This window comes from Physella acuta, unplaced genomic scaffold, assembly GCF_028476545.2.
Source record: "Physella acuta isolate Inbredline_101_S28 unplaced genomic scaffold, ASM2847654v3 ptg002726l, whole genome shotgun sequence".
NCBI lineage: Eukaryota > Metazoa > Mollusca > Gastropoda > Physidae > Physella > Physella acuta.
The window spans coordinates 5,540-16,046 of record NW_026734155.1 but is presented as its reverse complement, the minus strand read 5'-3'; the positions used below and the strand labels follow the sequence as shown (position 1 = coordinate 16,046).

The 10,507-nt window shown below is 35.6% G+C and overlaps 1 pseudogene; it reads left to right on the top strand.

The window, feature by feature from the left end:
• The first annotated feature begins 793 nt into the window (after positions 1-793).
• Positions 794-7,634, top strand: LOC131934054 (centrin-3-like; annotated as a pseudogene).
• Positions 7,635-10,507: the final 2,873 nt, after the last annotated feature.

The following is a 10,507-nucleotide window of genomic DNA, read 5'->3' as shown; positions in this document are numbered from 1 at the left end:
GTTTAAGTCATATAAGTATTCGACTTTTCAACTGCCCTGTACGCTAAAACACGGGTAGTGTGAGAGCGTTCGCGAGAGTGGTTGTGGAACTTTGTAGCACCAATTTAGACACACCAAACATAAAACGATTGATTTCAGTTCAGTTTAATCTGATCTATTTACCTATTCCTAATCACAACCAAGCTACCTGTCATGTCCAAACTTGGCCTTGAACTGCCATCCAAATTAACCGCTATACAGCTCCGTCCTCTCGCTTCCAACACACCAGTCACTCGGCCAGTCGCTTCCCTTGTTACCCTCGTTCACTCAGTACAACATACTGGTCAACACATACCGCCCCGCGCTACAATACCACGGTGTACAAACTCAGGCGCAATGATCCGTCCCACACACACACCTTTCATACACAAGGCTGTTGCAAATAACTGTAACAGTGAGGTTATTCTTCTCTATTTTGTGACACCATTACGTCTTTTCATCATGATATAATTTAACATTGTATAAGCAATATAAACATGCCAAGTTATGTATCCCAACTTCTAAAACAGTCACATATGTGTATTAAAGTAATATCTAAGTAAACCATAAACTAGCTTCACTATTGGTTAACTAGATAGAGAATGTCTGACATTGAGCTAATTTAATTCCATGTCTAAGTTATGCTAAGTGACTGGTGGAAATTAGGAATGGGGTTGATTTTAGTTAGCGGTATACCACCTATATAGCAGACAACGTGTCTGTCGATAACTTTGGCTCGTAATATTGGATGGTAGCTTCATCAATGTGGGTGTAGATGGGTGGAGCCTCAGATACATCTTTTGTGTTGGCCAAATTGGGCTTCACAGTTCTGAGTCTGGCCAAGTACGCAGTAAGTGAGAGTGTGGGTGGTTAGGGACGGTAAGTGAGAGTGTGGGTGGTTAGGGGCGGTAAGTGAGAGTGTGGGTGGTTAGGGGCGGTAAGTGAGAGTGTGGGTGGTTAGGGGCGGTAAGTGAGAGTGTGGGTGGTTAGGGGCGGTAAGTGAGAGTGTGGGTGGTTAGGGGCGGTAAGTGAGAGTGTGGGTGGTTAAGGGCGGTAAGTGAGAGTGTGAGTGGTTAGGGGGGTTAAGTGAGAGTGTGGGTGGTTAGGGGCGGTAAGTGAGAGCGTGGGTGGTTAGGGGCGGTACGTGAGAGTGTGGGTGGTTAGGGGCGGTAAGTGAGAGTGTGGGTGGTTAGGGGCGGTAAGTGAGAGTTTGGGTGGTTAGGGGCGGTACGTGAGAGTGTGGGGTGGTTAGGGGCGGTAAGTGAGAGTGTGGGTGGTTAAGGGCGGTAAGTGAGAGTGTGAGTGGTTAGGGGGGTTAAGTGAGAGTGTGGGTGGTAAGGGGCGGTTAGTGAGAGTGTGGGTGGTTAGGGGCGGTACGTGAGAATGTGGGTGGTTAGGGGCGGTAAGTGAGAGTGTGGGTGGTTAGGGGCGGTAAATGAGAGTGTGGGTGGTTAGGGGCGGTAAGTGAGAGTGTGGATGGTTAGGGGCGGTAAGTGAGAGTGTGGGTGGTTAGGGGCGGTAGAGAGAGTGTGGGTGGTAAGGGCGGTAAGTGAGAGTGCGGGTGGTTAGGGGCGGTAAGTGAGAGTGTGGGTGGTTAGGGGCGGTTAATCTAATTCAGTCTGCATTGTGCAAGAAGTAGAATTTGAAGAAAAGAAAGATAATTCAGAATCTGTCAGATGAACATCTGCACTTTGTAGCATTGTGTCAGTCTGTTGAGGACCAAGAGGAATTTTTTTCTTGAATGCATACATTTGATCTTTTATCAGGGGCGAACACTACCGATTTATAAACAAGATGAAATTGGGGGGTCTCTGAGCTTGAGGGGCATCTTTGTTAACGTTCATTGTAATGTAGCACACCTTTAGAATAATCTCCCTTAAAATGAAAAATAGAATAAACTTGTGTTCCATTGCACTTTTGAAAGACAGTCGATTTGCTGATCACCGTGGAGGTGATTATTTTAAAATAATTTTTTTTTTAAATATATTTTTTATAGATTAATTTTTATTTTAATTATAACAAAAATATTATGAACTTCTAAAACTTTGCCAAAACTGTCTATTATGTATGATATATATCATGTAATATATAATGTAAATAATTAACGAGATAGAAAACGAATTGGATAACTATGGCATCATATTGCAACAAAGGCTGCTGAATCAGCCTCTGTAGCTAAATGTGATTTTACAATGTATTTAGCTGTAAGAAAAAAAATATCATAATTACTAATTACTTCCTAAATTACTTTGTTGAGAAGACTTTACATTATGTTAATACGTTAAAAATTAGTTTTTTTTTTATTTGATGAATTGGAAAATAAGTGATTTATATAGGTGTTAAAATCTTGTATACATTTATTTTATTCTTTTCCGATATTTTTCAACATCACGACTAACATAATGTTATTAAAATAGTAGCCGATAAAGACTTTATTCTCCAGTATTGTTTTTTTTTTTTAAATAGCAGAATAAACTCTTTAACAGTTAAATTAGTCTGTAAAAGTTTTAAAACATTGCAAGCGAAGCATCATACAATTGAAATCAGTAAAAGCTGTATAACTTACATAAGTGTTAAGTAATAGTATCTGCCTTGCAACATAATTACAGCATGATGATTGGTTGGGGAGAATTCAAATATATCACGCCTTGAACTGTTATTATTAAAAATATTTAATTAAGGGGTCATCCATAAATGACTTCAAACTTTTTTGACGATTTTTACCTCCCCCTCTGCCCATCGTCAAAAAAAAGCAAGACCCCTAAAATGACGTCACACCTCAGCCTACAACCCACCCCCTCCCCCCTCAAAATCGCAGTTGAATTTTTTAAATCGATATTTTTCTAAAATCTTGTCTGAACTCTATCAATTTTAGACAATTCATGTTACAATTTATTAAAACAGTTTTCTAAAACGCGAAATAACGTATACAATTCGATTTCTAATATTGCTTTTTTATAATGCAAAAGTGTGACGTCGCAAAATCTGACCCCCACTTCCCCCTCCGCCTCATCACACATCGTCACAAAATTACGGACCACCCCTCCCCCCGACGAGTGTGACGTCATGTATGGATGACCCCTAACAATAATGTAAAAAAAATGCTGGGTTCTGAAAAAAGCGAATATCAATCATTCCGTGGGCTGAAAACAATTAAGGGAGACAACGTATCTCTCTATACCCAACGAGTTTTGATATGTAGTGAGGTTGAAATGTTGCATACATTGTTTATAGAAATGACAAAATTCCTAAATTTAATAATTCATTTTATGCAAAATTGTTGAGAGTTGCTCTCTTTGTTATCCAAAATTATTATATTATTATTTTACTTAAAATAAATGCAACCTTTACTATTTTGTACAAACAAATTTGCTTAAATTCAAATACTTATGATCAGCCATTATTATATGAGGATAATATTTTCTCCGTTATACAATTTGTTGAAATCCCAAGCTTAACAACCAAAGGCAAACATTGATAGAGACATAAGAACAGTACTATTTATCAGAATCGGCTACGTGCATTTCCTTACATGCACTGTAGGCTCAGGCCGTTTATGTTAATCTAGTAAAATAAGACGTCTAGATTTACTAAAGTTAAAAGTAGTTAGAAGAACTAGAACAATGTTAAGTAGCAGCAATAATTAGCACATACACTTAAAATAATTAGAAATACAACATAATTTATGATCGATCTTTTCTGTGTCTGTAAATGAAAATGGCTGTTTTCACTGGACGGGAAGGCGGGTGTGGACGGAGGGCGGGAGTGGGTAGTGTTGAATTCACAAACAAATTATGAATTGCTGATAAGCAGAACATAAAACAACTAGATGTCGGCGTATATATATATATATATATATATATATATATATATATATATATATATATATATATATATATATATATATATATATATTTATAATTTAAAATAAATACCTTTAAATTTAAAATAGTATTTATTAATATAAAAACATACACATATTTTGCAAAAAATATTAAAGTATTTTAGGTAGCTCTGTTAGAATAATAAAATCAGTAATCAAAGTATATAACTTTAATTATTGAATAATATTTACAATAGTTTAGCCTTGCATGCCTTGTAAAAGTATGTTTGAACCTGGCTCAGAACTTGCTTTCGGTTGATCTAGATATTTATTTGTTAGTTGGCTTCTTTACTTTTTATTATATTTATGCAAGAAAAAGCTTGCTCGCATAAATATGTTGACCCGAAGATCATCAGCACTCCAAATGCAAACTTATTCACCTCACTGTAGCATCCTGCAAGATTATTTCATGCGTCACATACTAATGTCTCAACTTGCGGCATTGCTTTTAGAACTGTCCACTTGTGCAGAGAAACGTGCATGTTTTTCTGGACCTCCAACTCTCCAAACTTCTCTTGATTTTCGTGAACTAACCACTCCACAAATGTTTGGTTTTCAAATCTAGCAATTTAATTTGAAGCGAACCACCATCAATTCCAAATAGCTCAAAATTATACTCGTTTGTTTTTGTCCTGAGAAGATCTACGATGAACGTCAGAATACTTGCATTTGTTTTGAATTGCTCAAATCTCTTAGTAAATCCATCCTTCATTTTGTTTATTGTAATGCTGAAGTAATTCATGTTAATAGTAGCATTGGTTTCACCGTGAAATTGTTTTTAATCTTTTCGAAATTAAGTAATTTACCGCTTTACGTGTCTTCAGTTTAAAAAAAAAGTATTTTATTTTCGAAACAATCCACTTCTTCAAGCTAGGCCTACATCTAGACTGGGTTTACATTTAGCTCGTTTAGTTTCTTTGTGATATACACCATGAAATTGAATGTTTTAATTCGGAATGGATAATTTGTAAGCACATTGAAATAGGGAGTAATTAATATTCTAATTATATTGATGTTGAAGAACAATATTTGTATAAGTTTTGAAAATAAAAGAATTATTAATATGTGTGTATTGAGCTGAAGAGCCGCATATTGTCATCAAATGAGCCGCATACGGTTCGCGAGCCGCATGATGACGACCCCTGACGTAGGGGGCTACTGAATTGTAACAACAACAGCATTCAGTGGACTAGGTGGCAAGACAAACTAACTCTGTAAATGACATGTCTGAGCCTAAGAAATGTATTAGTTTACTACGGTAGTTCCTAACGGCCTAGATGAAATGCTACATAGGGTCTATTGAGTTAAAATTTACAATGATCAACTTAGTAGCGTTGATCGCCGACATGAACTCAACCAGTTATCATTCATTTAGAAAGGGGTATTGTGGTATTAACAGTACACATCTTCATGTTATCATGACACTACTGTAACTATATGTTTAAAGTTTGACTAAGATTTTAGCGACACAAAATAGCTTGGTTAAAGGCTGCATACTATACACATTTCTATGTTTAGTCAGTCAGCTGTTTGGGTTGCGAATAACATACCTCTTTCGATAAAATTACCGACTCCCTCTAGCGCATGCCCTGCCAAGCTTAACCTTATAAGTAACTAGGCATACTGCCTAGCTTCGCTTAGGTTTTTAAAAAACATTTGAGAATTTGAATACTTAATTATTTAGCGATGGAGTGCTTTAATTTAAACAGTAATGCTAACTTTGGAAAATATGTTTTTGTTTGTCATTTACATTCCAATCTCAGACAAATATTGGAAAGTACGCAATCTATAACTAAAATGGAATTAGAACTACAAAGGTTCCATGAACAGTATATCTCATAGTTTATATTAAATTGCCTTTTGAAATTAATACATTTATTTAATTAGGATACGTAACTGAATTAACAACTTAATTTTGTACTAAAACAAATTCTATACTTCGTCATTTTCTGTTTCTGTTTAAAATAGTATACAATAATTTGAAAAATAATAATTTTAAAAACGCTACCTCCCTTGAAAACTGAACGTATGACGTATGTCTCTGTTTACTTTTTTTTTTTTTACAAACAGTTGCTATGCTTATATAAGAAATTACGGTATATGAACATATTTAACTACTATAATGGCTGTTTCCGACGGGAATAAAGTTTTTTTTGTTACCCTCCAGGGTCGGTCTACGACGTCATATAATATTAAGGGGATCGTTCGTCAATTTTTTAAATATATATATATATCCCATATAAGGAGAATTTCGCTAACGATCATCTTTTAGCCCTCGTCGAGGGCTTTTAGTCTGACCAACGGTTTTTCCATACGGCCTAGTCATCTATAGTGTGTATGCAAAAACTTAGCATGATGTACAGACGTTAAGTAACCTAAAAATTGTGTTAAAATGTCCCTGTTTTTGCCATAAAATACAAAGATTATATAGGGAAATACGACTGGTCAGTTTTGATCCATTTCCCGATTTTTCCCGGACATGGCGAGTTTTTTGTGACACCCCAAGGCGTTCTCCTACCACCTCACAAAATATCAAGGGGGGTCGTCGGAGGAATTTTTTTTTTCTTAATATAGCCCATATAAGGCGCCGGTCAGTCGAGGTCAGTTTTGACCCCCTCTCCGTCGACTTTTCGGCCAACCGCCACCGACCCTCGTGTTCTATCTCCCAAAGGCACCATCGTGTCAAATTTGACGCGCCTGCGGCGCCGGGAAGTGCCCGAGCGGGCACCTGACCACTTTGCTTTATATATAGATGTCAGTTTAGTGTATTTTACCGACATAGTTGACACATGCGCGAGGCCTGACGGGGTCTGACAACACACAGAAGAAGAAATTAATTAAAGACCGAATACAAAAATACTTAAAGGAAAAGAACGAAATAAGACAAAAACACACACAAATGCATAATTCAGGTTGTCATTAAGAATTTTGCGAATGATATATTGAGTTATGAAGCAATTCGTTAGTGTAAGTGTTATTTCCCATATATTTAATGCAACGAAGTTGATTGAAATAACTCAAATTTTAATTTCACAAGTATTCTGATTTAGCAAAATTCAATGACTAAATAGTTATAGAGAAAAATAATTTTTCTGTTGTATTATTTTATCGTTCAAAAAAACAATGTTGTGCTTTTTAGTCTATACTTTTTATATAATAAAGTGTTTAATATTATCTTTAGTATCAAGTATATTCCTTAAACCAATCTCTTTAATATATGAATTTTTAAAGACAAACCATTACTACCTTTTAAACAGCGTTATATCTCGCATTTGTATGTGTATATTATTATAATACTTATTAGAAGAACAGAAACAAGAAATTAGATAATTTTTGATCTGTTTGATACAGATAAAGACAGAGCCATAGCCTACTATGAACTAAAGGTTGCAAGGAGAGCGCTTGGCTTTGATGTAAAGAAGGCAGATGGACTGAATATTCTACGTGACTATGACAGAGAGGGTGCAGGAAAGATTTCCTTTGATGATTTCAATGAAGTTATGACAGACATGATGCTAGACAGGGATTCACAGGAAGAAATTCTCAAAGCTTTCAAACTATTTGATGATGACACCTCAGGAAAAATTAGTTTTCGGAATCTCAGGAGGGTAGCGAGAGAGCTGGGAGAAAACATGACGGATGAAGAATTAAGGACACGATAGATGAGTTTGATAGGGATGGTGATGACATCAATGAAAAGGAATTTATAGCTATCATGAGAGGAGTTACGTGACCGACTGGCCAACAAATGGAAACTTCTATCAGTGAATGAGCGACCCGCCTATCAACCAATGACAATAGTTGTTTACGTATGGCCATCCAATGGAAACTTCTGCCAGTGAATGAGCGACCCACCAATCAACCAATGACAATAGTTGTTTACGTATGGCCATCCAATGAAAACTTCTGCCAGTGAATGAGCGACCCACCAATCAACCAATGACAATAATTGTTTACATATGGCCAACCAATGGAAACTTCTGTCAGTGAATGAGCGACCCACCAATCAACCAATGACAATACTTGTTTACATATGGCCAACCAATGGAAACTGTTATATGAGAGGGATGAAAGGTTACAATGTAAAACTGCTGTACAGATATTTACAACTGTTCTTTGTCAAAGTATTCAAAATAATTGCTTGTATTGTGTATGGTTTTATAAAATGTGTGATTAATTTGATGTTAAAAATTAATGTTTCTATATAAAATGTGCGCCGTAAATAAATGTGGCAAAAGTGAATTAAAATGCAGGAACCAGTGCTGAGAATGGAAATAAAATACTTAAAAAAAACTTTTTAAAAAACCACGTTTTTCTTGTGGACTAAAAAGTAGAAAATAACTATTTACATACATTTGATGACAAAAAACGTGGGTACGTTCACCATCAAATTTCCCGACCCATCTGCCCGACCCACGTTATTTGTCATCAAATGTATGTAAATAGTTATTTTCTACTTTTTAGTCCACAAGAAAAACGTGGTTTTTTAAAAAGTTTTTTTAAGTATTTTATTTTCTCCTTTTTAGTCCGTTGCTACACATGAAAAACGTGGTTTTTAAAAAAGTTTTTTATATAGTTTATTTTCTACTTTATCTAATGACTTGATTAAGTATGAATTGACTAAGTGTTTTATAAATACACGGACTAAAAAAATCTTGAGCGACCAGGATTCGAACCTGGGTTGTCGCGGCCACAACGCGAAGTACTAACCACTATACGATCACGGCCAGCGCGCTCACATCGAATGGGGCCGAAGTAACTGTGTCAATAAGCCTCCAGTCTTGTCGGTATCTTTAGAAATCATGTCCTCAATTTTATGGTCCTTTGGGCGTAATTAAATTAAGCTAATTACGGTCTCTAATTGCTAGTTTTTATGATTGCATCTGAAATTGTTAGGCGAAAGTAGCCTGCATGCCAAATTTCAGAACTATAGAACAATCAGAAGTGGGCTAATTTTCGATGTCAATTTTAACAACAAACACACAAACGCGAAGCTGAGTTAATAAAAACGTGTTAAATAAAAAAAAAGTATTGAAAGAAAATAGGCTACACATGTCATAATGAATTATTATTTTTCGCAAAGATATTTCGGTCCTCACAAGCCGATGATGAAAAGTGTAATACTGAATAGAACAAACTGACCTGATTCTACAAACATGTTCCCATTAACTTCAGCCCACCTGCCTCACCCTCCCCTCCCTTTGACCGTACCTTCATAAACTATAATATAACTTTTTTAACACTCAGACACGTGTGGGAAGTTTGTCACTGTTAAATAAAGAGCGCCTGGTTCTGTTATGAAAGCTCTTCTATAAACCTTATTGTATTGTATAATATAAAACAAAACTAAAGCAGTAGCAGAGACCTTATAGGCAAGGAATAAAATAACTTTAACGTAAAATAATATTGACTTGACTTTGACTTAGTCCTCTTTGCTCCTTATAATATTGATGTACGAAAATGGCATTAAAAATAATAAATATGGCATATTTGCACATTTTTATCTAACGTCTCGTGATTTCTCTGTATGGTTATGTTGAACTAAATTTGAAAGTGCTGCTGATGTAGTAAGCCAAGAGATAATGTCTATGAAGATTTCGCCATTGCAAGCGCCGTGTCAGATATATTAAAAAAAAAGAACATATCACACGCGAGTTTTACATGATTAACATTTTTTTTTTGTCTTTTTAAGAACAAACGTTGAATAGAGTATCTTAAAATGGATATTATTTTAATTGGCGAGGACTATTTGCCTATTGACATTTTAATTTGAATTGTAATATATTTCCTATACGCCGGGTGCATGCTGCTTATTTAAGACAAAAGTCATGGTCCATTACAGATAGGTTTTTCATAAAGGCCAGTGTACGGCTAGCTAGTTAAGTATTTATCGTTAAGAGAGTGTCTTAAAGTGGCCAATAATATAATAGCAGGCAGGCAGGCCCCAATAGACACATTATCATAAACGACACGAGGTGGCCATACTGTTAGGTTACCTAATCTGATAAAAGTTACACATTGGTTAAAATACCGCGAAGTAAAAGTAAATTGACATGCGTTCGTTAATTTCGGCAGGCATCGTTGCCATGGTTACAGTTGTAAAAAAAATAATATTTCGATTTATGTCAACGCACGTGGAATTAACAGCATCAGTTAGCTTTAGTATCAGTGTTTTTAATTGTTTTGTTAGCACGAATAGAGATTCACACCACCACACTTTATTACTGACATGTAGGCCCTAATTAAGACTTGTAAATAGTAAAACAAAATTTTGAGTTTTAAAATCAACTTGAAAATCAAGTTAAACTTTGTTAGAAAAATATCGAAGCAAGGAAAATGAAAAAAATAAATACGTGTAGGCCTATACAAGAATGGAGAAACTGAACTAAAGGAGACAACTCTGGCATCCTGCTTTATCTAAGATTTATTTGTTTATTTCCCTTTGGAATTTGATTGAATGTGCTGACTAAGATGAAATGTGGTTAATAATATAAAATAACAGGTGACACAATGATTGCCAAAAATGATGAGGCATTTGCAAATGGCTGAGACCTGACAGCAGACACCAACTGACAAATATATCGTACGTCTGTCCAAAATTAAAGC